Source organism: Delphinapterus leucas, chromosome 17 (assembly GCF_059928025.1).
Source record: "Delphinapterus leucas isolate spDelLeu-1000000601 "Yukka" chromosome 17, BTC_Dleu_Yukka2, whole genome shotgun sequence".
Classification (NCBI taxonomy): Eukaryota; Metazoa; Chordata; class Mammalia; order Artiodactyla; family Monodontidae; genus Delphinapterus; species Delphinapterus leucas.
The window spans coordinates 71,039,468-71,059,579 of record NC_143145.1 but is presented as its reverse complement, the minus strand read 5'-3'; the positions used below and the strand labels follow the sequence as shown (position 1 = coordinate 71,059,579).

The 20,112-nt window shown below is 42.2% G+C and overlaps 1 protein-coding gene and 1 non-coding gene across 4 annotated transcripts in view; both read right to left on the bottom strand.

Annotated features, from left to right (window-relative positions):
- NCOA2 (nuclear receptor coactivator 2) overlaps positions 1–9,767 on the bottom strand; it is a 271,444-nt gene extending 261,677 nt beyond the window's left edge. The window contains exon 1 of one of the 3 annotated variants that reach the window (XM_022595244.3): positions 9,345–9,767. The gene's annotated coding sequence lies outside the window, so the exon portion shown is untranslated. Of the gene's footprint in view, positions 1–7,799; positions 8,171–8,978; positions 9,088–9,344 lie in introns of those variants that run through there. The other 2 variants (XM_022595245.3, XM_089899043.1) reach the window with 2 other exon arrangements.
- Positions 9,768–19,520: 9,753 nt separating this feature from the next.
- On the bottom strand, positions 19,521–19,627 carry LOC115803743 (U6 spliceosomal RNA). Its single transcript, XR_004024519.1, has one exon. It is a non-coding gene; the product is annotated as a U6 spliceosomal RNA (small nuclear RNA).
- Between the last annotated feature and the right edge of the window lie 485 nt (positions 19,628–20,112).

The window sequence follows — 20,112 nt, the reverse complement described above, 5'->3', positions numbered from 1 at the left end:
TCGCTGTCAGTTGTCACTGTCAATATGTTCAGGACACAGTGAATATCATGTCATTTTCTTGTGTTATACTTAACAGCTTAAAGCCTTTAATTTATTAAAATTCTTAACTGTACACACCTCTTGTTTAAAATACAAGGTAGTACAGCATAAATAGATCTTTATATAACTTCCAGTCCCGTCACTAGATTTTACTTATACTTACTATCTGTTTATTTAGAAAAGACTCTGGTGGTGCTAGAATACAATAAAATGACATTTCTTAATGGAATAAATATTTCTATACCACACTTTTACAGAAAATTCTTAAGGAATCAAGATATTCATACATCTTACTTAAAATAGCAATAAGAACACTACACGAGTCTCAAAACAGAAATGCAGAAATTGAAAACACAATACACTACCAGAAACTCCAAAGAGGTGGGCATTCCTAAGGCTTTAGGAATTGGTTAAAATTTTCACCCATCTTAAATCACCTTAATATTTCCAACTTATAACCATTTTGACCACTTAAATCTAATGAACACTTTCAAGACATCTAACATGATAGAGTCTGTAACAATATCCTTAAACAGGGAAGAAAGAGAACACAGCAAAGCTAGGGAACGTAATCCTCAATACTATTAGACAACAGAGGCTCAGTACCCCCGGTCAGCTGGACCACAACCTTGTGCAGCAACTAACTTCGAGCAACAAATCAGCCAGTTACTGCGCCAGCCTGTTACGTGATCTGTCCTCAACCTAACGGCTTCCTTAACGAACAGCCAGCTTCTTCACCAAGTCCTGTGAGCAGAGCAAATCTGTTAGACAAAGAGGGAAACTGCAGATCATGATCAGACTCGAAATACCTAACGAAAAACTAATGACAGTAACACACTCCCCCATACTCTTGATTGTGTTCCTTCCCTGCCACCCATCTTCCATCTTCAACTTTGGGGGGCGGGAAACAACCCAGCAACAACAACCAAGAAAGCCAGGGAAGAAGGGTAAATGGAGGCAGAGAAAAGTCTACAAAGATTTATACCCAACTGAGGCAGTCCAAAGTTGTGCTATTATTTATCACTCCATCCTCGCTTCGAAGGCCCGGTATCCGAGCACAGCACACCAGACCCGATGTCCACAACAGGCCGCAGGCACAAGGTGGCAGGTACAGGACACAGAATCGCCTCCAGGACCCGCAGGCCCCCACTGCCCAGCTCCCTAACTACCACAACCAGCTTCTGTAATGTCAAGAAATGCTGTTATGTTAAATTGGTAGAAATTCATACACTTCTGACATTGAGATTTTTTTTAGTCAGGAACTTCCATATTCCTTATTTAGGAATCAAAAATACCTGTGAAAGAATTCGCCACCTACGTTCCAACAATAACCAGAGGTGATTACCTAACAAACATATTTATGAAAAAAAATCTATTTTTAAATATATGTATACAAGCACATTAAAAATGTATGTTTAAAAATGTGTTTTTTCCAAGTAACTAAATTTTCCATTTAGTTTGACTCTAGAAATGAGTCAAGTAAAGCTATAGGTTCCTCTAAAATATGCAATTCAATGTTCAATTTACATTTTGACAATAACTGAAAAGCTTTTCATTATTAAGCATATTAACAAGAGAATTAGAAATGTTAAGCTAAATTAATATTAAATATTCCTACAAATGCTACTGTACCACCGAAGGTAAGAAAAGTCACCTCATCTTTGATTCCTGAGCTGATTTTATAAGTGGGAGCAATCTGCGGGAAAAGACCATCCTCATTTAGATGGGTGCTTCCAGGGACAGAAATCAGGCAGCAACAACAGGAACTCCCAGAACCCCCTCACACCCCGCAAGCCTTGGAAGATGTGGGGTCACATTTCCTGTGGACCCACTAAATGAATAATAGAAAATACCATGCCTTATATTTTCATCTCTGACAACAGGGCTTCAGACCCGGCAGCTGGAACACTAAAAGCAGTGCATTGCTGATCCCCACACGTGCACAGGTGAAAGAGTTCCCTGAAAGCTCTCCCCGCTCCCTGCAAACAACTGAGCAGACAGAAGAATTCCACAAATAGCAGAGCAGAAGTCAGATGACTGAATATATTACCAGCCTCCTTTGGGGACTACAATATCTCAACACCGAGTCACCCATGCTACACGGGTTGCAAAAAACCCTGCAAAACATACATCACACAATTACCACCTAACGGTTAAACGTGCTAGAATTAAATATACATTAAAGGAACAAGAAGCCGAATATCTATACCAGTGCTTCATTGGTCCTAAACCTCTATCTAGAGGGCTGTCTCCATCTCTTTTCTACCTCTCACCCACAACGGAGTTTTCTCAAGCTTATTTTCTGAGCTTCTGATTGTGAGAAACAATAGGCAACTTGAATGTGCTTTTTCAAAATACACCCCTACCCCTTTTTCCTTTCCCTTTCCCTAGTGGAGAATGATGGATCTGTGTTATCTCCACAAAGCACTGGATGGGACACATCCACATGAGGCTGCGAGGAAGTGCGGCCGACCGACCATCTAACAAGAACACAAGTTAAGAAGGCAGGGCTAAGGGGCAACGTTGGCCTGGGTGCAAATTACTCTCCAGCACTCGGGCTGTGTGACCTTTGGCAAGTTATGTGACAGCTCTGCGCCCGCACTTCCTGAACTGTGAAAGAGGAATGACAACAAGAGCGCCTCCCTCACTGTCTTACAGTGAGAACCAGACAGGAGTGTATAGCAAGGGCACCTTATTAGCAGGGCCCCAGGTTTTGAGTGGGCACTCAGTAAAGGTTACCTGTTTTGACTTCATCCATTACCATTCTTACTTTTTGAAAATTAAAAGACAAGAAAGAATCCTGCAATTTAGGAACGGTTAAATTCTGGGCCGATGACTAAAAAATCTGGAGACTGCTTATAGATCTTAAGATAAGTATCGACTGTCCAGGTACAGGCTTGCCCTGAGGCAAGGGTTTGGGAGACACAGGCTGAGGCAAGGGTTTGGGAGACACAGGCGTACAGAATTTGCAGGACTGGATCTATTCAAACCTATTCATCCTTTTTACAAACCAAACAACCAGACTGAGAGCCTTCTAACGACCTGCAAACATATGTTTTATCAGATTCCAACCAGGAAGACGTTCTCAGACTCACCATTCCCTCTGATATTTATGATTTGTTTCCCCACCCATTGGTCAAGGTTAATTTTTTCCCTGAAGTTTTGCTCAGAGGCACAACTTAATCCCCTTTGGTCTTCATCTCCTCCTGGAAAATGAAGGTAACCTCTACTTCACAGGATTGTGGCAAGAATGAAGGAATGGAGCACGCCTCAAAAAGCCCCTAATAGGTTGTTGACACTCAGTGACAGCTGCTCTTATCATTTCAGTTGTTCTATTGCTGCTCTCCCAATACAGACATTTTAGTCAAGAGCCAGAATGAATTACGTCTAGAAAAACTGACAACCACAGCAGAATACCTGTGAAAGGCTGTGCAAGGGAGTTTTCCATCCTTTAGAAACCTACAGTGGTAAGGCCCAGGGTATGTTAGCCTTAAAAGCAGCAACAAGGCACAGACAATCCATAGAAATCAGAGGTCACTGACTGCCCTGTCACCTTCACCCAACTATAGGTTGCCACCTGGACCACACATAACATGATTTCAGGGGAAATAAAAACAAAACTAATGATAAATATTCATACCTTCATTAAACGAAATCTATTTAATCATAAGCTAATCAGTCAAGGGAACATTTAACAACCTTTTTGTTATAAACATTACAATCCTATTTTCAGGGGGGAAAAAACCCAAACCCAAATCAAAGCCGAATTATCTAGCTTATATAATTAAAATTAACACATTAAAAGAAAAGATCTTTAGTATAAAAAGCAAATTGAAAATTAAGGTGAACACATCCCTTTCCACCCTTCCCCCACCAAAAAGAAATCATCACCCACTCACTGTGTGTTCCCCCTTTAATCACAGGTTTGCAATGGATGGTTTATACGATAAAAGTAAACTGCCAAAGCTGAGACACTCAAAACTCAACAAATAACTGAACAAACAAATGAAACAATGGTTAAATGAGGCAAGGATGCAAAAACAGGATCTAAAAAGCCCAAAATGAGAGTTAACCTGGCCATGGGGAACTCCATCAGGAACTCTTAACAGTTCACAATTGGCTGCCTAAAACAACATAAATTCTGACAGAATTAACATGCTAACTTCAATTCTCCATGCACCTACCAATTGACACCCAAAGTAAAAACTGTTTTTTCTTTCAGAACCTTTAAGTATTAATAACTATTTAATTACTGCTAATAATGTCTACCTATAAGTAGCTCTCCTCTCTTACATTCTTAAAATTAAGATTCTATGTCCAAAAGCCTCAAAAGCAGGTAAGTCAAACACTGCCATAGGTTCCCTGCTTATTTAATTCTTCTCTAGAAATTTCCAACTAGAGAAACAACTGAAAAGTGTCCTAGAGTCAATGTTTCCACAATTGCATTGTATCATCATAGCCACTGGAAGCCAGAAATGTGGTCACTGATGAACATTTCATAGGATAAACACATAAAATCTTTACCCTAACAGCCAAGAGTATTATGATTTAACTGCAGACCATGTAGTCGTTTAATTTCAGATACCTTCATAGCACAACCTTTAAGATTTCCACTTTTTCATAATCACCCTCGCCCTCAGCTTTGTAACAGCTAGGAAAACTACATACGTTTCTAAAATATCCACAAAAGTCACATTCTCACCTCTGTTTCAAAATTAGTATCTAGAATCCATAAAGTATGTGTTTTCTTTATACTGTGTGAATTGAGGGCCTGTGACACTAAAACCGTATTGTACAGCTTTTCCAGACATTACTTTCAACAGACTTTAAAGAGTAATATGACATAATATTCTTTCTACAGTTAACAATTCATAAACCCTTCTACAAGCCTGTAAAAAACAAAAAAGGAAATAAACACAAATGCCAAAATTTTTTTTGTTTAGAAAACAAGGCATAGAGGTAAAATTAGCCTGCAATACGAAAGTGTATAAAAAAACTGAGTAAGCGGGGGTTTGTTCTGTTTCCCTTAGTTTTCGTTATTAGTATGTAAACATAGTCTGATTATTTCATAGGGGGAAAGATCCTGATTCGCTGCTCATTTTATGATTTACTGCAATAAAAGACCAACACCTTAAAGCAACTGACTTATTTTCTCCCTCCTATTCTCTTAATTTAAAATTGATAGAGCATGTAATAACATAAATTACCAAACAAAACTATAAACACAAAACATTGAAAAGCTAACAATTTCTTAAATAGCAGTTTTGCTATAAAAATAGTGAAGCATTAATTATGCATTTAAATAATTTCAATCATGACATAATAATGGTCAAAATATCAAATAAGGACACACTGTGCATTTCAGAAAACTAATCTTCTAGAAAAATTGTTTAAAGAGCCCCCCTTTGTTTTGGTACCCAACATCCTAATGACTGCTTGAAAGCATCCCTTTTAAACTCAATTCAATACAAACAATTTTTCCTAAGAAATCCAAGCTGTCAACTTATGGGTCACATTTCAACCTGATGTGATTTGAAACAGCTAAGGTACTGAATCCTTAAATATAGGGTGTGTAACGAAAGCACTGTTCATAGGTCCTTGCTTCTGAGGCTTGCAAAGCTTTAATAAGATACAACTAAAAATAAAGCCAACCAAGGAGCACTGCCCCTTTATGCGCTCACACAGCAGCCCAAGTTCCCCTCTGATCTTTACATTTTAGGTTTCTAGTAAAATGCACCTCTAACACTGAGCAAAGGTCATGTAAATTATATTTAACCAATGAAGGGTTAAAATCAGAGCTAAACTATCTAAAAAATATTAAATTCATAATTGGTAAGCTCTTTTCTAACCTCTGCTTCAGTATCCTGACATCTAAAACTCCTCTGTTAAGACTGAAATTCCCTGGAGGAAGAAGGCTCAGATCCAGTCTGAGAGCACACAATGGAATCACAGCTGACGATGCACATCTTTTTCTAGATGTCTCCATATGCTTGAGAGGTTTTTTTTTCCCCCTAGCAGGCATTAGGGGACTTGCTACTCACTGCCACCAAGAATCTGAGAACATTCTCAAGGATTATTGTAGAGAAGGAGTAAAATAATGTGTTGCTCTTGAGCATACAAAAGACACATGTTAGAGTGGCCTTCAGTAGCTAAATTAACTAATGACGGGGCGGTTTTGAATGTTGTCAAATTTTGAACGTTGTTTAATTTATAATACTCCCTACTTCTAGCAGCTAAATGTTTGTTTTATCTTCACAGTTTTTACTATTTTATCACTAAAATAACACCTCAAGGGCTAGAGCAAAATGCAATTAATTTTTGTCTATATGAACACTTACAATTATACTGGATTGGGAATTCATGGTAAATACTGTTCCCTAAAACTATAGACCCCTCAATTCTTTCTTAGTAACCCAGTATTATTAAAAGCTCAAGAAACCAGTATACATAAGTATCATGCACATAAAATGCCTCAAAAAACAAAACAAATTCCTCCCAAGATTAAATTCATGGGATACTCATCACAAAATGAACAGATGTATTCTCAGGCTAATATTATTCATTCTTTGAACTCCCAAAGATTCTACAAATTCCAGTTGGAAAAAGGAGCCTTGCTGCTGTCAATGTGCACTAACCTCCCCAACAAAGAACAGGAGCACGCGCGCGCACACACACGCACACACACACACACACACACACAGCATCGCAGCAGCAGCAGCTGCTGTCTTTTTAAAACACTGCTATTCCTGCAGAGCAACCTGTGATCTTTACAGAGAACCGAAGACCTATCCTCCCTATTCTGAAAAGTCAAGAGTTGAGGAAGTCACTAGACTGTAGCCAACAAACAGTGTAAAATAACCAAAGATGTCTCCTAACCTTGCAAAAACCAAAAAAGTACCCACACACTGTACCATTCAGTAGTGTTTAAGCAAACTAAAATAATTTATTTTTAAGAATCTTTTGTGTGGGAGTAATCTGACAAACTACATTTTACTCACTTTCTTTCTGTAGACAAATATTCTTTGACCAGCTTGTTCCTTAAATACCAACGCTTTAGGTTTCAAACAGTGATGCTTTGGTTCCTAACTTCATTTTGTTTACTTAAGAAAGAGCAAAAAAACAGAAAACAAAAAATGCATACCGTAAACCACAACTTTTTTTTTAAATGTCATCCCAAACACCGAACTTCCAAGTGCACTTTGGAAACTGGCGCTCTAGTTAATCAAGGAACCAGTGAAGCCATTACAAACAATGATGCTTTACACTCCCAATAATCAACTGACGTGAGTTTTTCCCGATGCCTTCGTTTTCAGAGAACCCTTTCAAATTTCATTGTCCCCACGCTGGAGTAGCTGAGTGAAACTGACATAGAGATAAACAGATAACTCCTATGATCCTCAGCACGTAAACCGAGCGCTGAGGTCCAAAACGCGATCACTACAATATATGCCATTTTAGAAACGGGCCTCGGACAGTTACTGCCACATCTTAAGTGCCTTTTAGACTTCGTCGTGTCTAAGACAACGTCTCTGGTGGTACCAGAGATACACAGTATCTCGTGCAAACTACGCTGCCTCCCCCAGTCAGAGCCCCCGTAAGTGACGCTACCCCACAGATCTAGGAGCGGGTGACCAGGGATGTGCAAGAGTGGAGAGCTCTTGGCGTCTCCATGACTCCCCCGCCCCGCGCGCAACTCCTCTCTAACTGGTCCGGAAGAAGCCCCGCCCCCTCCCTTCCTCCAGCCCCCGCGATTGGCTTACCGACACCCGGCAGGTCAGTTCCCTGCCTTCGATTGGCTCACTGTCCCATCACTCACACGCAGCGAGATTCGGGTCGGTGGGAGGGGAAGGCGTTGGAGGAGGTGGAGTGGGAGTGGGATTAGAGGACGAGGTGGCGGAGGAGGGCGTTCAGGCTCGGTCCCCGGTTTAGGAAAGTTTCCCCTACCAGTGACAGACCCGGACGGGGCTAGGCCCGGGCCAGCTCCGGGCCAGTGCAGGGCGCTCGGATCCACGATTCCCGCCCCTCGGTCCCGCAGGCCCCGGAAACCACTAGGGGGAGGGGGAAGAGGGAGGGACCAGTTAACCAGGGACCGACCCACCCCCGATCTCGGAAGAGGCGCCTCCGGGACTCCCCGGAGGGGCGGGGGGCGGGGAGCTCCTGCGCGCAGCGAAGACCCTGACCCCCTCCCCCAGCAGCCCCCGGAGGCCCGAGAAAGAAGTGTCCCCGGGCCCGGGGCGTGACCATCGCGAGCCGGCCGGGAGGGCCCCTCCCGCTTCCCGCCTGGGGGCCCTGAGGGCCTGTCCCTTCAGGGGCGGGGAGATGGGGGAGAGAAAAGGGGGCGCTGGCGAGCCAACCCGGAACCTCCCGGACCGCCTCCCGCCCCCAGCCCCGGCCCCTGCGCGCCTCCTGCACACACGCCCGCACCCAGAAAGTTAAGTCAGGGGCGAGCCGGGCTCGGCGCCGCCGCGGTCCGGCCCCCGGCTCCCCGCCCCCACCGCGGCCCGGCCTGCTCGGCCCGAGCGCACCGCCCGCCCCGCCCGCCCCAGCTCCTTCCCGTCCGCCCGCGGCGCCCGGCGCCCCTCGCCCCCAACCCCCGGCGCTGACATGGGCCCGGCCCGGCTGCCGGGCCGCGGATCCCCTCCTCCCGGCGTCTCACCCAGCTGGCCGCCCCTGACACGGCGCTTCACCTTCACACACCCCCGAGCACTTCCCAAGTCCTGCCTCCCCTCGCCCGGCTCCCACCCTGCGCAGCAGTCGCTCCGCGTTTCCATGAAAGAATGCACCTTTGGCTTCACCTTTCCGTCCCTGCCTCGCGTCCCCCGAGGGCGCAGGAAACGCGCTCCTCGCCGACCCGCACCGGGCAGGGCGGCGGGCGTCTCGCTCCTCGGGCGGGGGCCGCGCCCGCGCCCCCGGCCTCCCCGCCGCGCCTCGGCTCTCACCTCTCGCCGGCGCCGCGGGCTGCAGCCTCCGCCCGCCTCGCGCTCCGGGACTCGTCTCCCAAGCTCTGGCAAAGCGCTGGAGCGCCTCCTTTCTCTCCCAGGGACTCCGCGTCTCCCTGCCGCTTCCCGCCCTCCCCACCCCCCAAGCCCCAACTCCCCAGCCTCGCGGCGCCTCCGGGATGCAACTCGCGTTTTCCGCGCACCGGGGCAGCGGTCGCCGCACACAAAACAGCCCTCTCGGCGGCGCGCGGCTCTGCCCGGCTCGGCGCAGGAAGGGCAGACGCGGCCGGGGGTGGGGACGCGGCGCCCCCCGCCCGCCGCCCGCCTCCCGCCCGCCCTCGCGGCCCCCAGGGAAGGCGCGGTTACCGGCTCGGGTCGGTCACGCCGTCAGGTGCCGGCTGCCGTCGGCGCTGACCTTCGCCGCCGAAGCTGTGGCTGAGGCTGCGGCCGCCATGTTCCCGTGTTAATAACTGCTGCCTGGTTGTTTATTTCAATGGAGATCCTCCCCCAACTCCCTCCTCCTCCTCCTCCTCCTCCTCCGCGTCTCCGCACTTGCCGAGAGAGACACAGACCGCGCAGAGCTCGCGATTAGGGGAGGGGGCTCGGGAGCCAGGCAGTCCCTCCCCCCTCCTCCCTGGCCGTGGCCGCAGCCAAGTCCTGTCACTGGGGAAAGGACGGAGCGGAAACTTGCGTCCCGCGCCCCCGGGGAGGGGGCAAAGGTGGACGGAGGGTTCTCCGGGGAGCAGACCCTGGCCGCGGGGTCCGCAGCATCTCCGTCGGCGGAGTCCTCTAAGAAGGCGACCTGGGGAGAGGTGAAGAGTGAGGAGAGAAAGGAGAGGGGACAAAATGGGTGACTGTGGTAGAGGGAGGGTGACCTATGGGTGACTGTAAGTGAAGGGAGAGTAAACAGATGACTCCATGGGAGGGCAAAGGGCACTACCAAAAAGAACGAGTGGATGGGACAGGCCGGGGCTGCAGAGTGGAGGTAGTGGGATCTTGGGGCTGCAGACGGCGGGGCAGATGCCCCCGCACGAAGATCGGAGAGAGCCCAGTGCCAGGTTCGCCCCGGGAAGAACCTCCCGCTCGCACTCCGCCCGGGCCCCTCGGCCAGCAGCCTGCACCCCTAGGGCGCACCTCGCACGCCCGCGTCTGCTGCTGCGCCCTGGAGGCGCCCGTCGTCCATCAATTCAACCTCGGCCCCTAAGACGATAGGCTTCTCCAGTTGCAGCCGCATCTGAAGAGGGGATGGAGTGGCGCGACCGTGCGAGGCGAGCTTAAAAGGGTGCCACCCAGCAATTGCATGATAAAGCAAAAGGACAAACAGTGTAAAGCCTGACCTGGTTGAGCATTCTTGTCACGACATGAGTCACAAAAGTTTTTTAGTGGAAAGTCCACTTTCTAGACAGAAAGTGATGTTGGGGGATGCAGGAGAGTTGCACTGAAAATTAGAAGAGAAGCCTCATAAAGGTTACTTGGATCAGTTTTATGCTTTGGATAAGCAAGTTCTTCACAACCCAGATACATTTCGTCCGAAGAAATGAGCAACATTTGTCCAACAAATTTCCCTATTTTTAGTCTTAAAATGAGAAAGGTCACTTGCCATAGACAATAAAAGTGTTTACTGAACACTTACTATGTGTCTGGCACTGTGCTAAGTGATTTATACATTTTGATTATTAAGCCTTACAAAGTAATTACCATTTTTAGCCTTCACAAAAAAATGAAGCTTAAAGAAGTAAAGTAATTTGCCTAGGGTCATACAGCTGGGAAGCTGGAGAAGATTTGAGCCCAGTTCTGGCAGACTCCAGAGCCCACACTTTTAATGGTGTCTTCAACCTCAAATTTGTGGGAGAAACACCAATTTTCTTTCGGGAAAGAAAAAAAAAAAACGTGTGTATGCGTGACTATGGATAGAAAATGTTTGGAAGGCTATAACAAATTGTTAGCGCTGGGGAGTATGAGTGGGTGTGTAATGGAGTAGTACTTCCACTTTTATTTTGTACACTATAGCGTTTGAAATGTTTGCATTCACCATGTATTAATTTAATAAATTTTTGTAGATTATTTTAATTACATGGCATAACAGAATAAGGTTTCCTGAAAACCCGAAGCTCTCCAAAAAACTGGGGAAGAAATGGGAAATGGAGGGTTTTTTAATGACCTGTTTTCTTCCACAAATCCTCATCCATAGTATTCCTACAATGAGGTAGTAGTCGCCTGAGGTCTGTCACATTGCTGGACTCCAATTTCCTTTCCTGTCATCACCCCCAACTCTGAGTTGTGATAAAGAAAAGATTCTCCTTCTGGCTTTCTACTCCTCTTTTGGCAGAAGTCCAGAGTTCGTCAATACTCTGCAACAGTAGATTTCACACCTTCAAAAACGACCCATGATATCTGTGCAAATTAATGACTCCCATTGCATTTCTATGTTACTCAATAAAACTTACTCAAGATACATGACTGTGTCTATAAAAATAAAACAAACAAAACAATCTGACAGCTTAGCATAATGAGTTGCCTCCAGCTGCTAATCGGTTGCCTCAAGCCTTGAGGAATCCTATAACTTCTGCTCTCTTCTACAGCCTCTGGTCTCCCTCAACACTTCATGTTGTAGTTATAACAATATTCTGTCTTGCACTGGAGTTGTTTATATATTGTCTTTCTCTTTCACTAGATCATAAGCTATTCAGGGCCCGGAACCATGTCTTGTTCTTGTTTTTACATGCTATAGCTCCTAACAAGATCTCATATAATGTTTGCTGTTTATGTGAATCTGTAAAATGTAAACAACAGTATCCAATCGGTCTTCATGTCCGTTTCCCCAACTCACCCTCCAATACCTTGCTCTTAAAACGTATTTATAAAATATGTTTTCAGTATTTTGAAGGAATTTAGATTTCTGTAAGACCTCAGAATAATTGTTTAGGAAAACCAGCCGTAAGTATTGGTGAATTATCATGTGACAATGTAACATGAAAAGGAAGAAAAGTAAATAAGTTGGCTTAATTATTCAGTCAAAGAAAAAATAAACAAAAGCAAAGATATAGGAACTGGATATATTACCAACAGAGAACAACCCAATAAGGAAAAAATGTGGGTGCTAATCATAAAGGGGAAGGAAATTATTGAAATTTAGTAGAAGCAGAAACAACACACCATGGATGGATGAGGCAAGTAGACAAAAACCAAAAAGAAATGTCAGCCAAATCACAAATGCAACTTAAAGTAGCAAAGAAAATAATTTATATAGTTAATAACACACCTAAGAAAATCAGGACAATGTGAATACTATAGGACAAGAAATTCTATTTTGTCTGCCTTCTCTTCCTCATTCAACTTCAAGTTACTTTCTTCATATATAAACTATATAAAAATGGAAGATTTAATATGATTTTTTTATTATTACTACTAGCATGTTTCATGATATAATGAGAGGTAACACAGTGTGGTAAGAAGAGCTAGAAAAGATAGGCAAACATATGAACTGCTCTTTGCTACTTAATATGTGACTAAATATCTCAGTTTGCTCATCTGTATAATTGTTGCAAGACTCAAACAAAATGGTATAAATAAATGTGCTTTGTTAACTCTTAAGTTCTTTATACTAATGGAATATTATTATGTTGATTAGATCCGTGCATAGCACAGTTATCTCTATTTCGGTGTTCAAGTTATAAAAACAAAAAAAATTATCGTTCATTCTATTAAAAATGTAATCACTGGATGGGGGGAATCAGTTAAGACATTTGTTTGACAATTTGATTATTGAAAAAAACAACTGTTTGACCAAATGTTTCATTCTTATTGTCTGTTCTCTCCAAATCCCTTAAATACTATAGCTACCATAAATGTGTCTGACACAGGTCAAGCGTACTACATATATTTTTATTTCTAATCAAAGTAGGCATTATATGTATTATTATTCTCATTTTACATATGAAAAAAATGAGGTTCAGAGAAGTTAATTTATGCAAGATCATAGAGCTGCCTTTGCAGCATGGCTAACAGATTGTGCTAAAATTCTTTTCTTCATCACTGAAAATCTCTACTACTCTAAGCAACACATTGTCTTCATCCTTATTTCCTTAGGACCTATAACAACTCCTAGAACATAATGCAAGCTCAATAACTGATTGTGAAATGAATAAATCAATGAATGAGGGGTTCCATTCAAACCACACTACACACTGTCACAAGATTAATATTGCCACTTCTATTTCTTTCCCACTTGAAAACTCTTAATAATCCTTAATTGCCTACAGAATGCAATTCAAATCCTTTACCTTATGTTCAAGACCATCTTCAGTAGGACCCTAACTGCTTTTTCTAGCAGTAACAGCAACAAAATACTTAATACACCCTCACTCATTCCAGGGTGTCCTGGAAACAGACTGACATGAGTTTCAATCTTGGCTCTTACTAACTGTGTGAACTTCAGCAAGTTATTTAGCCTCTCTGCAAATTCTATCCTGTGCAACAAGGTAAGAAAATGAAAAGGAAAGAAGTAAAACCATCTTCATTCATTGATGATGTGAGTGTATACATAAAAAATTCAAAAGAGCCTATAAACTATTAAAATGAATGTAAGATACAAGGTCAACAGTCAGAAATTATATTTCTATATACTAGGAAGAAACAACTGGAAAATGACATTTTTAAAATAAAAACATCAAATACTTAGGAATATATTTAACCAAATTACTATTGGCATTTTTTTTTTAATGGAATAAAAGAGAAGTTCCTGGGCTTCCCTCGTGGTGCAGTGGTTAAGAATCTGCCTGCCAACGCAGGGGACGCAGGTTCGAGCCCTGGTCTGGCAAGATACCACATGCCGTGGAGCAACTAAGCCCATGCACCACAACTACTGAGCCTGCGCTCTAGAGCCCGCGAGCCACAACTACTGAGCCCGTGTGCCACAACTACTGAGCCTGTGCGCCTAGAGCCCGTGCTCCACAACAAGAGAAGCCATGGCAATGAGAAGCCCACACACTGCAACGAAGAGTAGCCCCCACTCGCTGCAACTAGAGAAAGTCTGCGTGCAGCAACGAAGACCCAATGCAGCCAAAACAAAATAAATAATAAATTTAAAAAACAAAGTTTATAAAAAAAAAGAGAAGTTCCTCAATAAAATGAACTGTACGCACAAAAAGCCTATAACAAATGTCATACTCAATGGTGAAACATTTACACCTGCTCCTAGAGATTGGGAAAGAGAATTGGAAATAGAATGTCCACTGTTACCATCTGCATTCAATATTGTACAGGAGATTCTAGTCAATGCAATGAAGAAAAAAATGATATAACTATCACTAAGGAAGAAATAAAACTGTCATTATTTGCAGATGGCATGAACGTTTATGTAGAAAATCCAAAAGAAGCAACAAATGATTAGAATTAAATTTTAGAAGATCTCTGGAATGGAAGGTTAATATACAAAATACAGTTGTATTTTTATATATTAGAAACAGAAAATGAAAACTTGAAATGTAAATTGAAAAGCTTTTTGGCAAAATCCATTAAAGCTGAGCATTTCTGCTTTATGACCCAATAATTCCACTCCTAAGTATATACCCAATAGAATTCATTGACTGAAGAACGAATAAATTACAGTGTTTTTGCTCAATGGAATACTATATTGAAATTTAAATGAACACACTATAGCTCCATGCAATAGTGGATAAATCATATAAAAATAATCTTGAGTAAAAGGAGCTGGATGTAAAAGAATACTACTGTATAACGTCATTACATAAGATGGAAGATGGATAAGACTAATCTATAGTGATAGATACCAGGACAGTCGTTACCTTTTTTGGAGTAGATGGTGCCTGGGAGAGCACATGAGGGAGATTTGGAGATGTTGAGAATATCCTATTCCTAATCTGAGTGGAGGTTACTTGGACGTGTTCATTTCATGAAACATTGTGTGCACAGCTCATTCAAGGTATAAACATGACCTGTGTACCTACCTATATTAGACTTCAATTAAAAAGGTGTTATTGTTGTATGCATTTACTGATGTTTCCCTAACTCAACTGCTAGTGCCTTAAAGACAGGGATCATATTTTAGATTTCTTAATATCTCACACAGATTTTAGCACATCAACTTCCTAAAATGTTACTTTACTTCGCATAAGTAGGTACAGGCGCCAATAAAGTTTATTTAGTTTTAGTAAAAGTATAAATAATAGTAAAACAACATGCATATATACACATACATATACAAATATAATCAATTTAAGAAGTGTTGACAGGGGACTTGGTGGTCCAGCAGTTAAGAATCCGCCTTCCAATGCAGGGGACGCTGGTTTGATCCCTGGTCAGGGAACTAAGGTCGCATATGCTGCGGGGCAACTAAGCCCACTTGCTGCCACCACTGAGCCTGCGTGCTCTGGAACCCAAGGGCCACAACTAGAGAGAAGCCCGCATGCCACAACGAATGGCTCGCGCGCTGCAACTAAAACCCGACACAGCCAAATAAATAAATAATTATTTTTTAATTAATGTGTTTATTAAAAAAAAAGTATTGACATTTTTCTACAATTCTCCTTTCTCTTATGTTTACCTTGACTAACTCGAAAATAAAGATGTCTATTAAAAATAGAAACTAATAAAAATTAAATGTACTCTAATAAGAGTTGGTCAGCTGTTGATCTCATCTCACTTAACATAAAGGTTCATGCAGGTAGGCTGAGAGGAGTCTTAGAATAAGAAGTAGGTTCTAGATCAGAATCTAAGCCCATAAACAGGATGACTTAAGCACTTGGTTAGTTGGTTGGTTGGTGGCATCTTTGTATTGTGGCGAAATATATATAACCTAAAAGTTGCCATTTTAACCTTTTTTTTTTTTGCTGTACGCGGGCCTCTCACTGTTGTGGCCTCTCCCGTTGCAGAGCACAGGCTCTAGACGCGCAGGCCCAGCGGCCATGGCCCACGGGCCCAGCCGCTCCGCTGATCTTCCCGGACCAGGGCACGAACCCGTGTCCCCTGCATCGGCAGGCGGACTTTCAACCACTGCGCCACCAGGGAAGCCCATTTTAACCATTTTTAAGTGTACAATTCGGTGGCGTTAAGTACATGCACATTGCTGTGCAACCACTATCCATCTCCAGAATGTTCTCATGAAAATGTTCTGGACGTGTTATCAAGGACTCAGTTTCCTCCTTGAGGACTTTTTAAGATCCCATGCAGTTTGGAAATACTGTATCAGGGAGCTAAAGCTCACTCAGAGGAAAAAGATGCCTTTGGTTAAAATGCAAGATTTTTATAAAATCCTGGGTATGAAGGGGAATGACTGTGCTCAATTTTAGCTAGGACAGAAAAAATATCTTCGTGCAAAAGAGTGCATCTGAATAACAGCTCTTCTTCCTTAGGAGAACCATCTTCTTGCTTCTTTTGAAATAGGCTTCTATAAATGTGGACCACTTGACAAATAGTCCTACTCACCACAGAGCCCTCATTCTAACAATATTTCTTGGGCTTTAAAATATAAAACTCTGTTTTTATTCAAAACATTTACAGGGTCAATCAACGTTATATTTTAATTAGTCTATTATTTATGAATGTCAGTTTTTGACATCCTTGATGAAATGCCTAGGCTCCTGGCTTGTTTTATTTTGTTTTTAGGTTTTCCCCAAGATGATTACGAAGTTTCAGACACACAACTACCTGAAAGACTGCAGTTGTTCTCTTGCCCCATCCTCTTAACCCTTTTAGATGATTAATGTCCTAGTTCTTACACTGAGTGGCAGGCATGTGGATATTTATTGTTCTTTATATCTGTCATACATGTTAGAAATATTATTTTGTGTATATTCAGTATTTAATAAAAAACAAAAAAATTCCTTCTATGATATAAATTTTACTTAAGCACATTCTTTTGTTACAAAATAAGAAAAGCTAGTACTTAGATCCTGTATTTCTTTTAGACTAAGTTTTAAAATAAACTACTAATACTGGATACTTTCTAATACACTCAATCCCTGATTTATACATGGCCAACGAACCACCTAAGACTGGCAAGGTTTTTACTTGACTGGAACTCTCTTCTCTTTTTGCCTCTGCCTAGAGGTTTTCCAACTCATGTTTCCTCCTCCCTCTCTCTACTATGAGCTGCATAGACAGCTTTTTCTTTCCCCTGCGTACTAGTGGTTTCATTTACAACATCACCATTTCCTCGTATCTGAGCCCTCTGCCTCTCAAGAGTTTTGCTGTTTGTTTGAACCCCTGCTGCCATCCCTAAGATAAAACACCAAACACAGTTGAGTTTGAAGACTCTTCTGCACTGTAACCACATAACCCCAAGGTTCACCATTTGAATCTAGACACGCTTAACAGAGTCCCTTTCCAAATGCAGCAGGTTAAGTTCTAGTTTTCCACAGAAACACACACATGATGGTTATGTTCTGTTACTACTATGGTGCTATTCTGGATTTCACAGGTTTTATCAGGGCAGCTCTGAGAATCTAAACCCCTTGCAAAACCTTGTTTCCATAGAAAAATATGTTCTGCCTCACAACCAATCAGTGAACAACTAAACTTTTGAAATAAATCCATGAGGACTGCCTGTACTTTTCATCTGAGACTTCAAAGCCTTTCACAAAAACATCATTTTAAAAAAAAAAGCCATTTTGCCATAGCTAATAGTTATTAAAGGACTTACGTTCACAACTAAGAAGTGTGTGCTAACAACCCTTGGACACGAAATGCTGGAGATAATGTACAAATTATTACCGGGGGTATTGGATATGCTTCTTTCCATTTATTAATTCAACACAAAGTTATTGAGTTCCTATTCTGTGCAAAGCATTATTCTCAGTACTGGAGACCAAGTACTGAACAAGACAGGGAACAGCCTTATCTTAATGGAATTTACAAGTGATGTGCCTCATACTGGCACTTAATAAATACCTGTTGAATTATTGAATGTGGCTAAGAAAACCATTCGAATATGATAAATATTTGTTTTATAAAAATTAAGTGAAATCAGTGAACGGAGGGGTTGCAGAATGCAGAATGTAAATTAGACAGGAATTTGTTCCAGCAGTCAAGGTTAAAATATTTCCTTATTATAACAAAGCAATACTGGGTAGGAGTGTTGGGTGATCACAACCAGAAGGCTAGTACCTCTACCATCCACATGGCCTTCACTTTGCAGAGCACTGGTTAGAAGACAAGTGCCACCCCACCACTACCTCTATACCTTTCTGCAAATTATAACTCTGAGACCAAAGTATATTTTATCTACAAGTAAAAACTGCAACTCAGTCTCAGTTTATGGTGGCATGTTAACAATGAACCCAATTTTACCAAATGGAACAGAGGCTTTAGTCTAGAATAATGGGGTTGCATTTTAAATCCCATCTTCATAGATATTTGTAATATACTTCTTCTTTATGATATCACGTATGATTGCAATCCCCCAACAGGAAATACTGAGACAGAGAGAGAGAGATTTCAAGGAATTGGCTCATGCAATTATGGGTGCTGGCAAATCCAAAATTTGCAGGGCAGGCCAGCAGGCTGGAAACTCCAGCAGGAGTTGACATCTCAGACTTGGGTCTGAAGCCAGCCTGGAGACAGCTCCTTCCTTCGTGGGAAGCTCAGTCTTTTCTCTTAATGCCTTCAACTGATTAGATGTGGACCACCTACATTATGGACAGTAATCTGCTTTACTCAAAGTCTACTGATTTAAATGTTAATCACATCTAAAAAAATACTTTCACAGCAACATCTAGACTGGTGTTTGGCCAGACAGTTGGGCATAACAGCCTAGACCACTTGACACATAAAATTAAGCATCATAGTTCCCTGCTTATCAACTTGATATTCATATACATCTCCATAAACCATAATTTCCAAATAAAGACTATAACAAAGTCATACTTCTGCCTAATATGATACAACTATCCCGTGTACAGCTGAAAGCACACTAACCCTTTCCCTAAGAAGAAGATCCCAAATCCTTGGGTGATATTCACTCTTCTTCTTGATATCCTGTAACTTTATGATGTAAAGTTAACAATACTTAAATACTATGATATACAGTTAATATATTTATGTTATATGATAAGGGGATAAGGGAGGGAAGAAAACAAAGGTAGACAGATAGATACACACATACAGAGAGACACACATGCATACTTATATACATATACACACAAGCATATTCATAATAAAAAAAGCAGAAACACATAACAATTACAGTCCTCATTTCTGTAACTGGTCACATGGTCAGAGCTGGTATTGATAACTACATCCAGCCAAGCAACCTGGCTGGTTGTGGTTCTTTTTTTCTTTCTTTCTTTCTTTTTTAATTGAGGTATAGTTGATATACAATATTATATGTTTCAGGTATACCACATAGTGATACGCAATTTTCAAAGGTTATACCCCATCTCTAGTTATCATAAAATATTGGCTATATTCCCTGTGCTGTACAATATATCCTTGTAGCTTATTTATTTTATACATAGTAGTCTGTACGTCTTCATCCTCTTCCCCCATCTTGCCTCTCCCCACTGGTAACCACTAGTTTCTTCTAAAAATAGGAGGCGCTTCAAGAATTTGAGCATCATCCTTGTGCAGGGGCCATGCTAATCTTCTCTATATTATTCCAATTTTAGTATATGTGCTGCTGAAGCGAGTACTGGTTGCGGTTCTTTACCCAGTAGAGTGACCCCAACCTTCATTCATGAAGCATCTGGGCCATTAATAGACCTGCCTGAATTAGATTGTTGTAGTTTTCCATTGACTTTAATCCAGGGCATGTCACTAAGACAAGCCCTAAGGGATCTCGTGAATTCTAGCCGTACCCTTCCTTACCGCCATTGTTTGTAGCAGTCTAATTTCCTCTTGGTAATCAGAATCAATCACTCCAGCCAGTACAGTAACCTCCTTCTTTGCCTGTTAACTCAGAGGCATGGGAAGCCCAATGTGGCCAGGTGGCAGTCTTAACTTCCAGTTCATGGAATCACTGCTGTGTCCCTGGTGGATGCATTCCTCCCTTTGAAACTAAGACCTCTAGACCAGCAGAACATAAGGTCACAGGGACAGGAAACAAAATTTTTGCCAGTGGATCACTAGAGGTAGTAGTGAGTGGTGCCCGTCCCATTTCTACTCCTCGATTCTTGGA